At 43.5% G+C, this 14,278-nt stretch overlaps 1 protein-coding gene across 1 annotated transcript in view; it reads right to left on the minus strand.

Annotated features, from left to right (window-relative positions):
• Positions 1 to 14,278, minus strand: part of LOC127581536 (LHFPL tetraspan subfamily member 7 protein) — a 229,159-nt gene that overhangs the window by 113,370 nt on the left and 101,511 nt on the right. The window lies entirely within an intron of this gene.

Below are 14,278 nucleotides of genomic sequence, written 5' to 3' on the forward strand. Positions count from 1 at the left end.
ATGAAAATTAGCTAGCCTATGACTCTAGTGAGAAAGTACAATGGATCCTGGTACCTTCCCCCAACCCACACATTGCACCTCTAATTCACGTACACTTCCTTTAGCAGGTGTTATAACTAAGTCCCTCTGAACGTCCATTACCTCTGCATTCTTTAACTGGGGAAAGAGAGTGAACAGCCCCCCAAGTTTTTGTTTTCATTCATTCATGGGTTGCAGGTAAAGTCAGCATTCGTTACTCACTCCCGACCTCTTTTGAAGCAAGTTACATTCTGGGCCATTTCAGAGGGCAGTAAGAGTCAACTACACTTGTGCGGGTCTGCGGTTATATCTTGGCCAGATCGGGTAAGGATGGCACGTTTCCTTCTCTCAGGAACATCAGTGAACCAGATGGGTTTCTAATAACAGTCTGGTTTCATGGTCACCGTTACAGATACCAGCTTTCTATTCCAGATTTCTTTAATTAACTAAATGTATTTACTTAATTAACCAGCTGCAGTAGTGGGATTTGAACTCATCATTCATCCAGTCCTCCTAATTATTGGGCTGGTAACCTGCAAGCCCAGTACAATTACTAACATTATTACCAGTCTCTTTCACGATTGGGAATACTAAACAGGTACAGCAAAGTGGCTGCCGTTTTTTGGTTAAACAGAATGGTTGGTCGATTGCGCAGCTCTGCACTGGGTCAGGTTAGAGCTTGGCAGAGGCTGGGAGGCGTGGATACTAGTTTCTCTCCATCTAGACAGATGTGGCAGTAGGGATGTTGTGTGCACACGCACGCACACACACAGAGTAGGGCAACAAACAATCTTTTGGAGGAACTCAGAGCAGCATCTTTGGGGGGGGGGGGGGTTGGGGGAGGGGGGTGAAATGTCCTGATGCAGCGTTTGGACCTGAAATGTCAACCAATTCCTTTCCCGCCACAGATGCTGCTTGGCCCGCTGAGTTCCCGCAGCAGATCGTTCATTGCTCCGGGTTCCACCATCTGCATCTCTCGTGTCCCCACACAGCAGGGTGGCTGCTGTACAAGTGGGACAGCTTACACCCAGGCAGGACTGGGACTGAAGTGCTCGTTAGTGCTGCTAGGGAGGGTTTAAACTGGAATGTCAGGGGGATGGGAACCCAAACAAGGTGACTGGAGAGAGAGAAACAAGATCAGAAATGAAAGGAAAAAACATAATGCAAGATCCGAAGACCGGGAAATCAAGGGCAAGAAAAAATAGGGCCAAGGGACAAAAAAATTAAGATGATTAAAAATGACACAGAGGCAAGTCAAGAGGCATTGTTTCGTAATGCATGAAGCATTCACAATAGGGTAGGTGAACTAAGGGCATGAATAGAGGTGAACAGATATGGTCTGAAAACCATTACAGAGACATGGTTGCATGAGGATCAAGGCCAGGAATTTAATATTCAGAGACATTTGACTTTTGAGGGACAGGTGGGAAGGGAAAGGTGGTGGGGAAGGGAAAGAGATGGATTAAGTACAGTTGTGAGAGACAATGAGTGCTCAGAGGACATCGAGTCAATGTGGTGGAGGTAAAAGACAAAAAAGGGAAAGAAGTCACTGGTAGGCATTGGGCATGGACCTCAAACCGTACTCACTCTATGGGAAAGGGTATAGATCAACAATAATTGGGCATTGAAAAAGACCAGTGCCGTAATTATACTTTAACTTTCATAGAACCATAGAAAACTACAGCACAGAAAACAGGCCATTCGGCCCTTCTAGTCTGTGCCAAAACATTATTCTGCTAGGCTAGTCCCATTTACCTGGCCCCAGCCCATTCCCCTCCAGACCTCTCTCGTCCATGTATCTAATATGTACAAAGATCAGATGTGAAAGCAAATTCATTGAGTGCATTCAAGATAGTTTCCCAGAGAAACGTTATGAAGCCAATTGGGGAACAGGCTATCTTGGATTTGATATTGGGTAATGGGGATTCAATAATTGATCTCAGAGTAAAAGATCTCCAAGAAGCAGTGATCTCAGCACAGAATTTTGTATTCTCTTTGAGAACAAGATACTTGGGTTAGAAAATTTGGTGTTTAACTTAAACAAAGGGAATTAAAAAGGAATGAGGATAGGATTGGCCACGGTGGACAGGACGGATAGATTAACAGGAAGGACAGTCAGCACTCAGCGGCAGACATTTGAGGAGGTAACTCATTCACTCAACAAAAATATCTCCCAGTAAGGATGAAAGATCCTAAGGGAGGGATGAACCAACCAAGGTTAACTAAGAAAGTTAAAGTAAACCTGCTTGTTATGGTCCTATGATCTTATTAGCATAGCGCTATGTCAGAGAAAGAGACAGTTTCCCCTCTCCAAGTTACTATCAGAGAGTGTCCTCTGGAAGACAGCGTGCACTTGAAGATGTGTGAGGGCAGCATCACAACCTTCACACATTCAGAAATCACATGGAGGCAAGGCATCCAAATCATTGTGTCCACACCAACTGAAAAAGATCTACGCAACCTTTCTTCTGGTCTCATGGCCTTTTGGGTTATAGAATGTCAATAGCTGAAAAGTCTTCGACCTCCATCACCCTTCCAGCCTGTGAGTTCCAGATCCTCACTACCCTCTGGTTGAAAACATTCTTCTTTCTACCCATTACCCAAAGTCTACACCCACTAATTATTTACCTCTCTTCTATAAGAAATAGTTTCTCCCCATTAATTCTATTCAAGGCCCTCATAATTTATATGCCTCAATTAAGCCTCCCTTCATCCTCGTTTTCACCAAAGAAATATTGTTCTCTCTCCTTAGTGCCTATTGACATTCCCCGCTGTTGGAGGAAGGTCTGTAGAAATCTTGACTATGTCCTGTGAGTGTAGATGACATGTCGATAGCCCTCCTCAGACCTTCAATAGCCACCTCCAACAGTTTGGACTACGACCTCCTCTTAATTCATTTTGGGATGTGGACATTGCTGGCAAAGCCAGCACTTTACTGCCCATCCCTAATTACACTGAGAAGGTGCTGCTGAATCACCTTCTTGAACTGCTGTGGTCCACGTGAAGGCACTCCCACAGACCTCGTGACTTGCAAGTTCCAGGGTTTCAACAGCGACAATGAATGAACAGCGACATATTTCCAAGTGAAGATGGAGTGTAACCTGGCAGGGAACCTGCAGGGGGCAGCGTTCTCATAAACCTAGTGGAGCAGGCTGCGTATGGAGGAGGTGCTGTTGGAGCAGCCTGAGAGGGATTCAGGAAACCACCTCCTGAAACAGCTCCTCTAACAAATACAACTCAGCTACATGAATATTACAGCCCTGCTTCAATTAGTTTGCAAACCAATCTCATTTGCATTATAATCCAATGATTGTGGCTACAGTCCATTGTTATTTCTATTGTAGTCTACTCTCATTTGAAACAAGGTAGTTGCATGTTTTCTCCTTGTATCATGGTCATGTCTCACATTACAGCATGCTGTCACACACAGTTACAGCAGCCTCATTTATATTACAAGACCTTATATATTTCAGCAAGAATAGTTTGCACTACAAAACTGTATGACAGTAATTTTTTAATATCACAGCTCTACTTCATTTCAACTTCAGCACTTTACTGATGGAACTTCATCGACCTGAAAAGTGTTTCTCTCTCCACTGATGCTGCCTGACCTGCTGAGTAACCCCAGTACTTTCTGAATGCAGGGTTTCCACCTAAAACGTCAACAATTCCTTTCCTCCCCACAGATGCTGCTCGACCCGCTGAGTTCCTCCAGCAGATTGTTTGTTGCTCCAGATTTCAGCACCTGCAGTCTCTTGTGCCCCCAGCATTTTCTGTTTAGGATTCAAGCCTTGTATTTCACTTTTGGGCTTGATTTTTTTTGGTTTATTATTTTTGATTCATTTTAGGGGGATGTTTTACAGTTTTTTGTTAGTGTTCAACAATATTGGGTATTGTCAGTTATCTCATCAAAGCCCTGTGAATTTTCTTTAATTATACTTTGCCAGCTCCCTTTTGAATCTGCCTCCACTACTACCCTGACAATGCATTTCACACCCTAATCACTCACCGTGTAAAAGTATTTTTCCCCATGTCACTTTTGGTTCTACTGTGAATCATCTTCATTGTACATCACCCAGTTCTTGACTATCCTCCACCAACACCTTATGATTTTAAGAACTTTCAACAGAAGTCTAATTTTAAGATTGTAATGGAGAAGGACAAGGATTGACTGGAAATTAAGGTCCTTAGTTTGGGGGTAGGGTGGGGGGGGGGAGCGCGGTGGCCGAGGTCAATAAGAAAAGACAGGACCTGGCAGGAGTAGACTGGGAGCAGCTACTTGCAGGCAACTGGTGGGAGTCACTTCAAAAATGAAATAATGAGGGCTCAAGCCATTGTATTTCCATGAGAGTGAAAGGTAAGGGCAACAAGTCCAGGAAACTTGGATGTCAAGGGACATCAGAGTTGGCTAAAGAAAAGAAGGTGTTCTGCAGATAAAGAGACTAAAACCAGAAGAGGGCATCAAGGGAATAAGGAATATAGAAAGTATAGTGGGAACTTAGGAGGGTGAAGAGGCACAAAATAGCACTGGTGGAAAAACACAAAGGAAAGTTCCAAAGCATTTATTATTGTATTAGGTGCAAGAGTGGGGCCCATTCGGAACCAAAGTTGCAAGCTGTTCATGGAGCCAGAAGATATGGTGAAGTCTTAAATGAATACTTCTCACTTGTATTCACTATGGAGAAAGACATTGTAGTTGGAGAATTCAGGGAGAGGGCTGGTGGTTTTCTAGAACAAATTACCATTGAAGAGAAGGTACTAGATGTCTTAGCAGGTTTCAAGGTGGATAAATCCATAGGTGCTGGTGAGATATATTCCAGGCCGCTATGGGAGGCAAAGGAGGAGTTTGCTGGGATCTGACAGATTTCTAAATCTTCTATGGCCACAGGTGAGATGCCAGATGAATGGAAGTCAGCAAATGTGGCACCTTTATTCGAGAAGGGCGGCAGGGATAACCCAGGTAATTACAGGCTGGTGAGTCTAACATTAGTGACGGGAGAATTACTGGGGGGAGAAGGTCTAAGGGGCAGGATTAATCTGCACTTGGAAAGGCAGGGATTAGTCAAGGATAACCAGCACGGCTTTGTCAAGGTGAAATCCTGTCTAATTAATTTGACTGAACTTTTCGAAGAGGTGACTAATTGCGTCAATGAGAGTAATGCAGTGAATACAGTCAACATGGAGTCAATGAGCCCTTTGACGAGGACCAAATGGGAGACTGGTCCAAAAGGTTAGAGCCCATGGGTTCCAGAGAAATTTGGAAAATTGGATCTGAAATTGGTTTGGCATTAGGAGGCCAGAAGAGATGGTCAAGGGTTGTTTTTTCTATCTGACACCTGTGACCAGTGGTGGACTGAAGGGATCGGTGCTGCTTGTCATTAGAGATTAACAATCTGAATGTGAATTTGGAAATGTGATTGGTTTGTCCACAAATGACCTTAAAATTGATACAGGTCATCCCCAGGTTATGAACGCCCGACTTACAGACACCCGCACATATGAGTTCCCACAATATCATTAAATTCAAAAGTCCGACATACATTTATATGTTCGTTCCTATGAGTGACAGAACTATTTTCTTCTCTCTCTCCCCCCACTTTCAGTAATCGTTCTTTCAAATCAGTCTTATGTGCTTTTGATGCCATTCATCACAATACTGTAGAGGTGTGCTTACCAAATCGAGTGATTTTTGTGCATTTTCCAACTTACTTTTCTGTTCATTACCTGGGGACAGCCTGCAGACCTGCTGATAGTGAAGAGAGAAGTCTTCAGCTACAAAACGATATTGATGAGTTGATAAGATGGGCAGTACAATGGTGGATGGAATTTAATTCTGAAAACTGTGAGGTGGTGTGTAATGGGAGGTCTAATAAGGTTAAGAACGTAAGAAATAGGAGCAGGAGTCAGCCATCTGGCCCATCGAGCCTGTTCCATCATGCAATAAGATCATGGCTGATCTGGCCATGGACTCAGCTCCACCTACTTGCCCTTTCCCCATAACCCTTAATTCCCCTACTATCTAACTGTGTCTTAACTATATTTAATGAGGTAGCCTCTACTGCTTCCCTGGGCAGAGAATTCCACAGATTCACTACTCTCTGGGAAAAGCAGTTTCTCCTCATCTCCATTCCAAATCTACTCCCTTGAATCTTGAGGCTATGCCCCTTGTTCTAGTCTCACCTACCAGTGGAAGCAACTTTCCTGCCTCTTTCTTATCTATCCCTTTCATAATTTTATATGTTTCGATAAGATCCACTCTTATTCTTCTGAATTCCAGTGAGTGTAGTCCCAGGTGACTCAATCTCTCCTCATAGGCGAACCCCCTCATTTCCAGAAACAATCTGGTCAACCTCCTCTGCACTGCTTCCAAAGCCAGTACATTCTTCCTCAAGTAAGAAGACCAGAACTGCACGCAGTACTCCAGGTGCGGCCTCACCAGTACCCCGTACAGTTGCAGCATTACCTAGGTTAGAATATATGCAATGAATGGCAGAATCCTAGGCATTACTAAGCAATACAAGGTCCTTGATATACATACCTAAAGATCTCCAATAGCAGCGGCACAGGTAGATAAGGTGGTTAAGAAGGCGCACAGAATAATTGCCTTCATTATGCAGCAGCACAGAATACAGAGGTTATGGCTCAACTATGTAAAACATTAGTCAGGCTGTAGTTGGAGTACTGTTTGCAGTTTTGGTCACCACACCATAGGAGGGATATGATTGCACTGGATAGGGTGCATTGGAGATTCACCAGGATGTTTACTGGCATCCTGAATACAACATTTCAGTTATGAGGAGAGACTGGTCAAGGAGGGATCCGAGTAAGGAATGCAAAATTATGGAGGAGCATAGATTGGGTAGATAGTGAGAAACTTCTCCTCTTCGCAGAGGTGCCTATAACCAGAGGGCATAGGTTTAAAATAAAAGAGGGGTAGTAGATTTAGAGGGGTTATAAAAAAAAGAAATTTGTCACCCTGAGAGCAGTTGAAACCCGGAACGCAGTGTTTGAGGAGTGGTGAAGGCAGATACTCTCACGACATTTAAGCATTATTTACATGAGCACTTGAAATGTTCTGATATTGAAGGCTGCAGAATGGGATTATGGATACTTGATGGCCAGAACAGATGCAGTCAGCCAAAGGGGCCCATTTCTGTGCTGTATGAGTCTAGGAGATCCTTTTGTAACCTCCTCTGTTCGTAGGAGAACAACCCCAGCTCCTCTAGACCCTTGTCCCTGGTAAATCTCTTCTGCACCCTTGCCAAAGCCTTCACATTTTTCTGAAAGTGTGGCACTCAGACCTGAACGCAATATTCCAGTGGTGACCGAACAAATACATCTTATAAATGTTCATCGTGACTGTCTTGCTCTTGGACTGTCTGCCTCTGTTTATAAGGACCAGGATTCTATAAGCTTTTTTCACCACTTTCTCAACTCAGATGACTTCACTGCCACAATTCTGTCTATGGAGCTTCAAGCTTTTAAGCAGAGAGCGATCTATTCAGTGCATCGTCCCTGTCATGGACTGACACCGAGAAAGCTTTACTATCAGGTTACTTGCCTGTCCTCAGGCAAATGCATCCAAGGGACATGTATAGGAATTTAAATTTGTGCGGTTTCAGAGGGTCACGGTGCACCTACATGTTAAGTAGCTTGTGTGCCACCTGTCCATAAATACATGACATGCATTTTGTTAATGGATGATAATTAGGGCAGGCACATGACTCCACTTGTCCCACCTTACATACACCACCTGATTACACACAACATCACTGCAAGGTAAGAAAACCCACAGCGACTTCAGTGTTTCTTTTATTGCCTGATGAGAACCGTTTATGAGCTTGTCAGACATGCACCATTGCTCCAGAGCTTGAAGTTGAAAGTTCATTGATGGCAATGAATGTATAAAGATCCCTTTACAAACTGACAATAAAATCTCTGTCAGTGTGGTGTAGGGGGATAGAGCAAACATGATGGAATTTTCTCGCCGTGAAATGCCATTTCAATTAGATTGGGTCTGTTCTGTACTTCAACTCCATTCACCTGCCTATGCCTTCTCATCCACTCATGTCCTTACTTAACAAAAGTCTATTGATTTCAGTTTTGAAAGTTCCTATTTCCCCCAGCGTCCACAGCCTCTTTGCTTCCAGATTACACCACTTTGTGTGAAAGATGTTCAGCATGTGCTTATGAGGACGTAACACCTCATACCAGAAGCAGATATGTAGCAGTACTATGGAGACATAAGAGACTGCAGATGCTGGAATCCAGAGCAAAAAACAAACTGCAGGAGGAACTCAAAGGACGGTTTCTACCCACTGTGATAAGACTATTGAATGGTTCCCTTATACAATGAGATGGACTATTGACCTCACAATCTACCCTGTTATGACCTTGCACCTTATTGTCTACCTGCAATGCACTTCCCTGTAGCTGTGACACTTTACTCTTCCACTGTCTGTAAGGAGTTTGTACATTCTCTCCATGTGTGTGTGGGTTTCCTCCGGGTGCTCCGGTTTCCTCCCACATTCCAAAGATGTACGGGTTAGGAAGTTGTGGGAATGCTATGTTGGCACCAGAAGCATGGCGACACTTGCGGGCTGCCCCCAGAACACTCTACGCAAAAGATGCATTTCACTGTGTGTTTCAATGTACATGTGACTAATAAAGATATCATATCTTTTCACCCTGTACTATGTCAATGCACTGTGTAATGAATTGATCTGTACGAACGGTACGCAAGACAAGTTTTCCACTGTACCTCAGTACAAGTGACAACAATAAACCAATAGGACAGTCAATGTTTCAGGTCGAGACCCTTCATCTGGCCAGTCAATCCGAAACTTTGACTGTCTGTTTCCCTCCATAAATGCTGCCTGACCCACTGAATTCCTTGAGCAGTTTGTTTTTTGTGTAGCTGTACTGTTAGCCGCATTAATGGCCCTAAGGTACATCAGGTAAAACCCTCAGCATCGAGGCAGTGTCGAAACATTGATATCAAATAGTTGGTTTTATGTTGGCTGTAATAAGGAACAGCCTTCGAGATTCAGCAATGAGTTCAACAATTGCAGAGAGTTGTGGACATAGCTCAATCCATCACGACAACCAGCCTCCCCTCCATGGACTCTATCTACACTTTTCACTGTCTCATAATAATCAAATAATCCCAACATAATCAAAGACCCCTCCCACCTCGCACATTCTCTCTTCTCCCCCCTTCCATTGGGCAGAAGATACAAAAGCTTGAAAACACGCACCACTGAGCTTAAAGACAGCTTCTATCCCGCTGTTATAAGAGTCTTGAATGGACCTCTCGCACATTAAAAATGAACTCTTGACCTCAGAATTTACCTCATCATGGCCTTGTACTTTATTGTTTACCTGCATACACTTTCTCTGTAGCTGTAACACTATATCCTGCATTTTGTTATTGCTTTTCCCTTAAACTACCTTGATGTACTTATGTTTTGAAATAATCTGTATGGATAAGCTTGCAAAACTACGTTTTTCATTGTATCTTGGTACATGTGACAACGATAATAATAACAACAACAATTTTAGACAATCAGCATTTCCAGCATCTTTACTTAAAATTTCCACCTTCCATTGCCAATTTCACATCGTCATTCTGGATTTGCACCTCCTTTACACTGACCTTTCGTGTCCTATTACCACCATTCACTATCATCCCTTTATCCATTTAATCTCCTCTACCTTCCACCCCTTCCCTTCTGTTTTGTCCTCCCCTTCACTACATCTTAACTCAAAGCTTTCCTAATAACAATGAAAAGCCATGGACCTGAAACATTAACCATCTCTTTCTCTACGGATGCTGCCTAACCTGCTGAGAATCCCCAGCATTTTGTTTTGATTTGGGCTTCTGGCAGTTGTTGAATTTTATTTTTTTTAAAATATATGTTGGGCAATACAATGCCGGCTATAAGAACGGTGGGGGCCAGGAGGGCCCTGTTCAACCGGAGTACCGGTGAGTCCAATTGGTTGATCCTCAGTTATCACCACTTACACTGGAAACAAGCCAGAAGCTGAAGCAGTAGAGGAACAGTTAGCATAGAAAAGTAGGAGCAGGAAGTAGGCCACTTGGCCCTTCAAGCCTACTCCACTACTCAATGGCTCGCCTTCTACTTTAAGCCTACTAGAATGCAGCTAAAGCTATTCAAGCTTTATCCATTGGGTGAAGGATCTACATGGTTTCAGCTGCAGCAAGCCCAAAGCAATTAGGTTTTGGGATGGAGGAGGTGGTTGGTGCATGTGTAGATGTTGCTTTGAGGGTCTGCAGGCAACTGGGGCGAGTTGAGCCTGTGCAGTGTGGGGGCTGCCTATGACAGTTACCCTCTCACCAATCACAGGCAGAGAAGAAAAGGCAATTAACCCAAAATGAATAGAAAGATGGTCTATTAAGGCACAGGTGTAGCACGAGGGCAGGGAGGGTTATAAAACATCATGGCATTAGTTTGGTGCAATAACTTCCAAGTTGTGATAAAGGTTGCATTCTCTTGTTTTTTCCACAAATACCCAGAAACAGAGACTAACTGAGGCTGAAAGCAAATCCGGACAAGTGTGAGGTGATATATTTTGGAAGATCGAACTTGAAGGCAGAGTACAAGGTTAATGACAGGATTCTTAGCAGTGTGGAGGAACAGAGGGATCTTGGGGTCCAAGTCCATAGATCCCTCAAAGTTGCCATGCAAGTTGATAGGGTGATTAAGAAGGCATATGGTGTGTTGGCCTTCATTAGTCGGGGGACTAAGTTCAAGAGCCACGAGGTGATGTTGCAGCTCTATAAAACTCTGGTTACACCACACTTAGAGTATTGTGTTCAGTTTTGGTCACCTCATTATAGAACACTACAGCGCAATACAGGCCCTTCAGCCCACCATGTTGTTCCAACATTTTATCATGCTCTAGGATCTATCTAACCCTTCCCTCCCACAGACACATGAATGTTAGAGAAATGGGGAGCTAAGAGTCTCTCAAATGTCCCTAATGTATCTGCCTCCACAACCTCCTCAGGCAGTGCATTCCATGTACCCACCACTCTCTGAATAAAAAAACTTACCCCTGACAACCCCCTTATACCTTCCTCCAATCACCTTAAAATTATGTCCCCTCGTGTTAGCCATTGTTGCCCTGGGAAAAAGTCTGTTATAGGAAGGATGTGGAAGCTTTGGAGAGGATGCAGAGGAGATTTACCAGGATGCTGCCTGCATTAGAGAACATGTCTTATAAGGAAAGGTTGAGCGAGCTAGGGCTTTTCTCTGGAGCGACGCAGAATGAGAAGCGACTTGATAGAGGTGTACAATATTATGAGTGGCAATAGATAGAGTGGACAGCCAGCACCTTTTCCCCGGGGCAGCAATGGCCAATACCATAGGACATCAGTTTAAGGTCAGAGGAAGAAAGTTTTAGGGGGGTGGGGGGGAAGAATGTGAGAGGCAAGTTTTTTTTTACACACACAGAGTGGTGGGTGCCAGGAACACACTGCTGGGGGTGGTGGTAGAGGCTGATACAATAAGGACATTTAAAAGGCTTTTAGATAGGCACATGGATGTGAGAAAAACAGAGGGTGATAGACTGTGTAGGAGGGAAGGGTTAGATTGATCATAGAGTAGGTTTACATAGGTCGGCACAACATCGTGGGCCGAAGAGCCTGTACTGTGCTGTATTGTTCTATGCTCTAAATCTTAAAGTTCCTACAGAAGGTAGGAAATTCAGATTCAAAGAGAAGCAACTAAACATATCCACAGACTATTTTCCCCATCATACCCTCAAAATGCCTCTGATTAACATTAAAGATTGTCTTTCTGATAAACCATACAGTGCTCCACCTGACTTGCCCTCTCTCTGCTATCTTCTTGTCACTGATCATTTCTGGTTTTACTGTTGTTCTGACAATGCTTTTCCTTGTATAATAGAAGCAGAAAATGCTCTAAATTCTCAGAAGGTCAGGCAGCACTTTATACTATGCTCAATAAAGCATTTTAATTTATATCTGAGAGGGTGGCAATAAAGGAATTGGTTCATTTACAGCCAAGAACACATTTCTTATCCCAGAGTCTATGAATTATCAAGCCATGATCCTGATTGGGAGCAGTACATATTATTGTCATGGGTGGTTAATGAACACGAGACAGGGCTGCTCATGTTGTTTGGGACTGGTGACTGCACCGTTTAATAGTCGACATTATTCCCTTTTCATTACAAGATTAATACTCCAATTAAATTTATTCCACAACTGGGATAACTTCACAAAATCAATACAAGTTCACAGCAATCCCTGGTGTCACAAATGCCGCTCTGTGTTTTATTTAACAGGTTACTGCTTGAGATTTGGCTAAACCCTCATTAACCTGTTGGAAGGAATTGCCCTTCACAATCTCAGATCATCCCAGAACGCAATGCAGCCAATCAACTGCCCTGTTGTCCCTACTGTAATGTAGGAATGTGGGCAGGATATTCATAAAGCATAACTTAGAATGGTACAGTACAGGAACAGACCATTCGGTCCACAATGTCTGTCCTAAATACTTGTACAGACTTGGTAAGCTTTTTAGACATATAGTTGAGCCCTACTGCCAGCATATTAAGGAACAGTCCATATTTAATCCCATGCCATTTCAGATTTCTGAACAGTCCATGAACCCTACCTCATTATTCCTCTTTTGCACTATTTATTTATTGGTAACTTATAGTAATTTTTAATGTATTGCACCGTACTACTGCCGCAAGACAACAAATTTCATGACATACGTTAGTGATAATAAACCTAATTTTGATAGTTATTGAAACAGTGCACAATATGCAGTGTAGGCTGTAGGATGGAACAGGCTGAACTCTCTAGATATACAGCTGTAAGACTGGTCAGAGCACATCTCCTGGAAAGGGAATGAAACTGTTTGTGGTTAGTGCTCCTGATTATTAGCTGCTGAATCCATCTGGGGAGTGTGCATGCAGAAATCAGGCAAGGATTGTGTGTCTGTTCCTGACACCTGACTTGGTCACTGAGCTTCTGTGGACACTAATCAAATAATCCACCAGCACTCACCAGATGAACTCACAGATAAAGAGACAGCGGATAGCAGTGTGCCAGGACACCATGTGCTAAATTGATGGCTCCTGTAATACCCCAGGTCCCTCTCTGTATTTTGCTGGATAGGTAGCGTGTGCTTAAATGATCCCGAGGCTTGAAAACAGCTAGAGTTAGGGGCTGTATTAGGAGAACAGGCAGAGGTTCACATTATGAAATGCATCTCATTCAAAGGAGAGGGTGCACGGGAAACTCAGATTGGGAGGGCTGGCCTAAACCAGAGTTCGGACAGCAGCAGAGACGCTGGGTTAGCATTCAGTACCCCCGCAAACAATCATCTTAGGTTCCTGCTGCTCACTGCTCATCTACCTTGAACAAATGATTGCAACTTATTTATTTGAAACGTGCCTTGCTGACAAATCTGCTGAGCCAAGAAAGGTAATCGAAATCTTATCTCCCGCAAAGAGGATCCAAGGGAGAGATTTCCCCACAGATGGAACCCAATGTACTCGAGGCACCTCTGAATGACTGAGGACTGTGACAAGGGGCAGTATAAATGCAAAGCTTATCTTTGATTTTTCTCACACCGATTCACCAGTATTCCTCTGAATTCTTAATTCTTTTGCAGTTTAGCCTCCCATCTGGAGATCAGGCTGTTGGCACTGCCAGGGCAGGTCATGGAGTTTGCTCCCTTCTTCCTGCCAAATGGCTTTTCCATTCGAGTACCTTTTAATTAAACAGCTGTCAGGCATATTTCATAGGAAGGTGAGTTTGCCCATGTGCCAATCACTACGAGATATTGAAGATGTTTAATGATACATGTATAAGTTGCCTAATCTCCTCATGCATGTAGTACATATGCTGTAATCAATGCTGAAAGAAAGGTAATAACTCCAGAGATTATGTAGAGGCTGAGCGACGATCAACTAGAAAGTTTCCTTCTTCAGAAAAGCATTGCACTCAGGTGGAAATTTTCCCCTGAGTCCAACTACAGCAATGACAACGAGTTAATTATCTGTGAGAAACAGTAGGTCTCCCATTGCTTCTCTGTAATTTGTGTTTGACTGAATGGGAGCAGGCAGAACTGGAGAATGGGGAGGGTACTCGAACTGGCAGTTCAAGGAACATTGATGATTATTCAGCTTGAAGCAGAATGGCAGGATGGGCTGATCGAATCTGCGTTAGTGTTCAACTCAGTTTCCACACGCATTGATG

The sequence above is a fragment of the Pristis pectinata genome, chromosome 21 (genome assembly GCF_009764475.1).
Source record: "Pristis pectinata isolate sPriPec2 chromosome 21, sPriPec2.1.pri, whole genome shotgun sequence".
Classification (NCBI taxonomy): Eukaryota; Metazoa; Chordata; class Chondrichthyes; order Rhinopristiformes; family Pristidae; genus Pristis; species Pristis pectinata.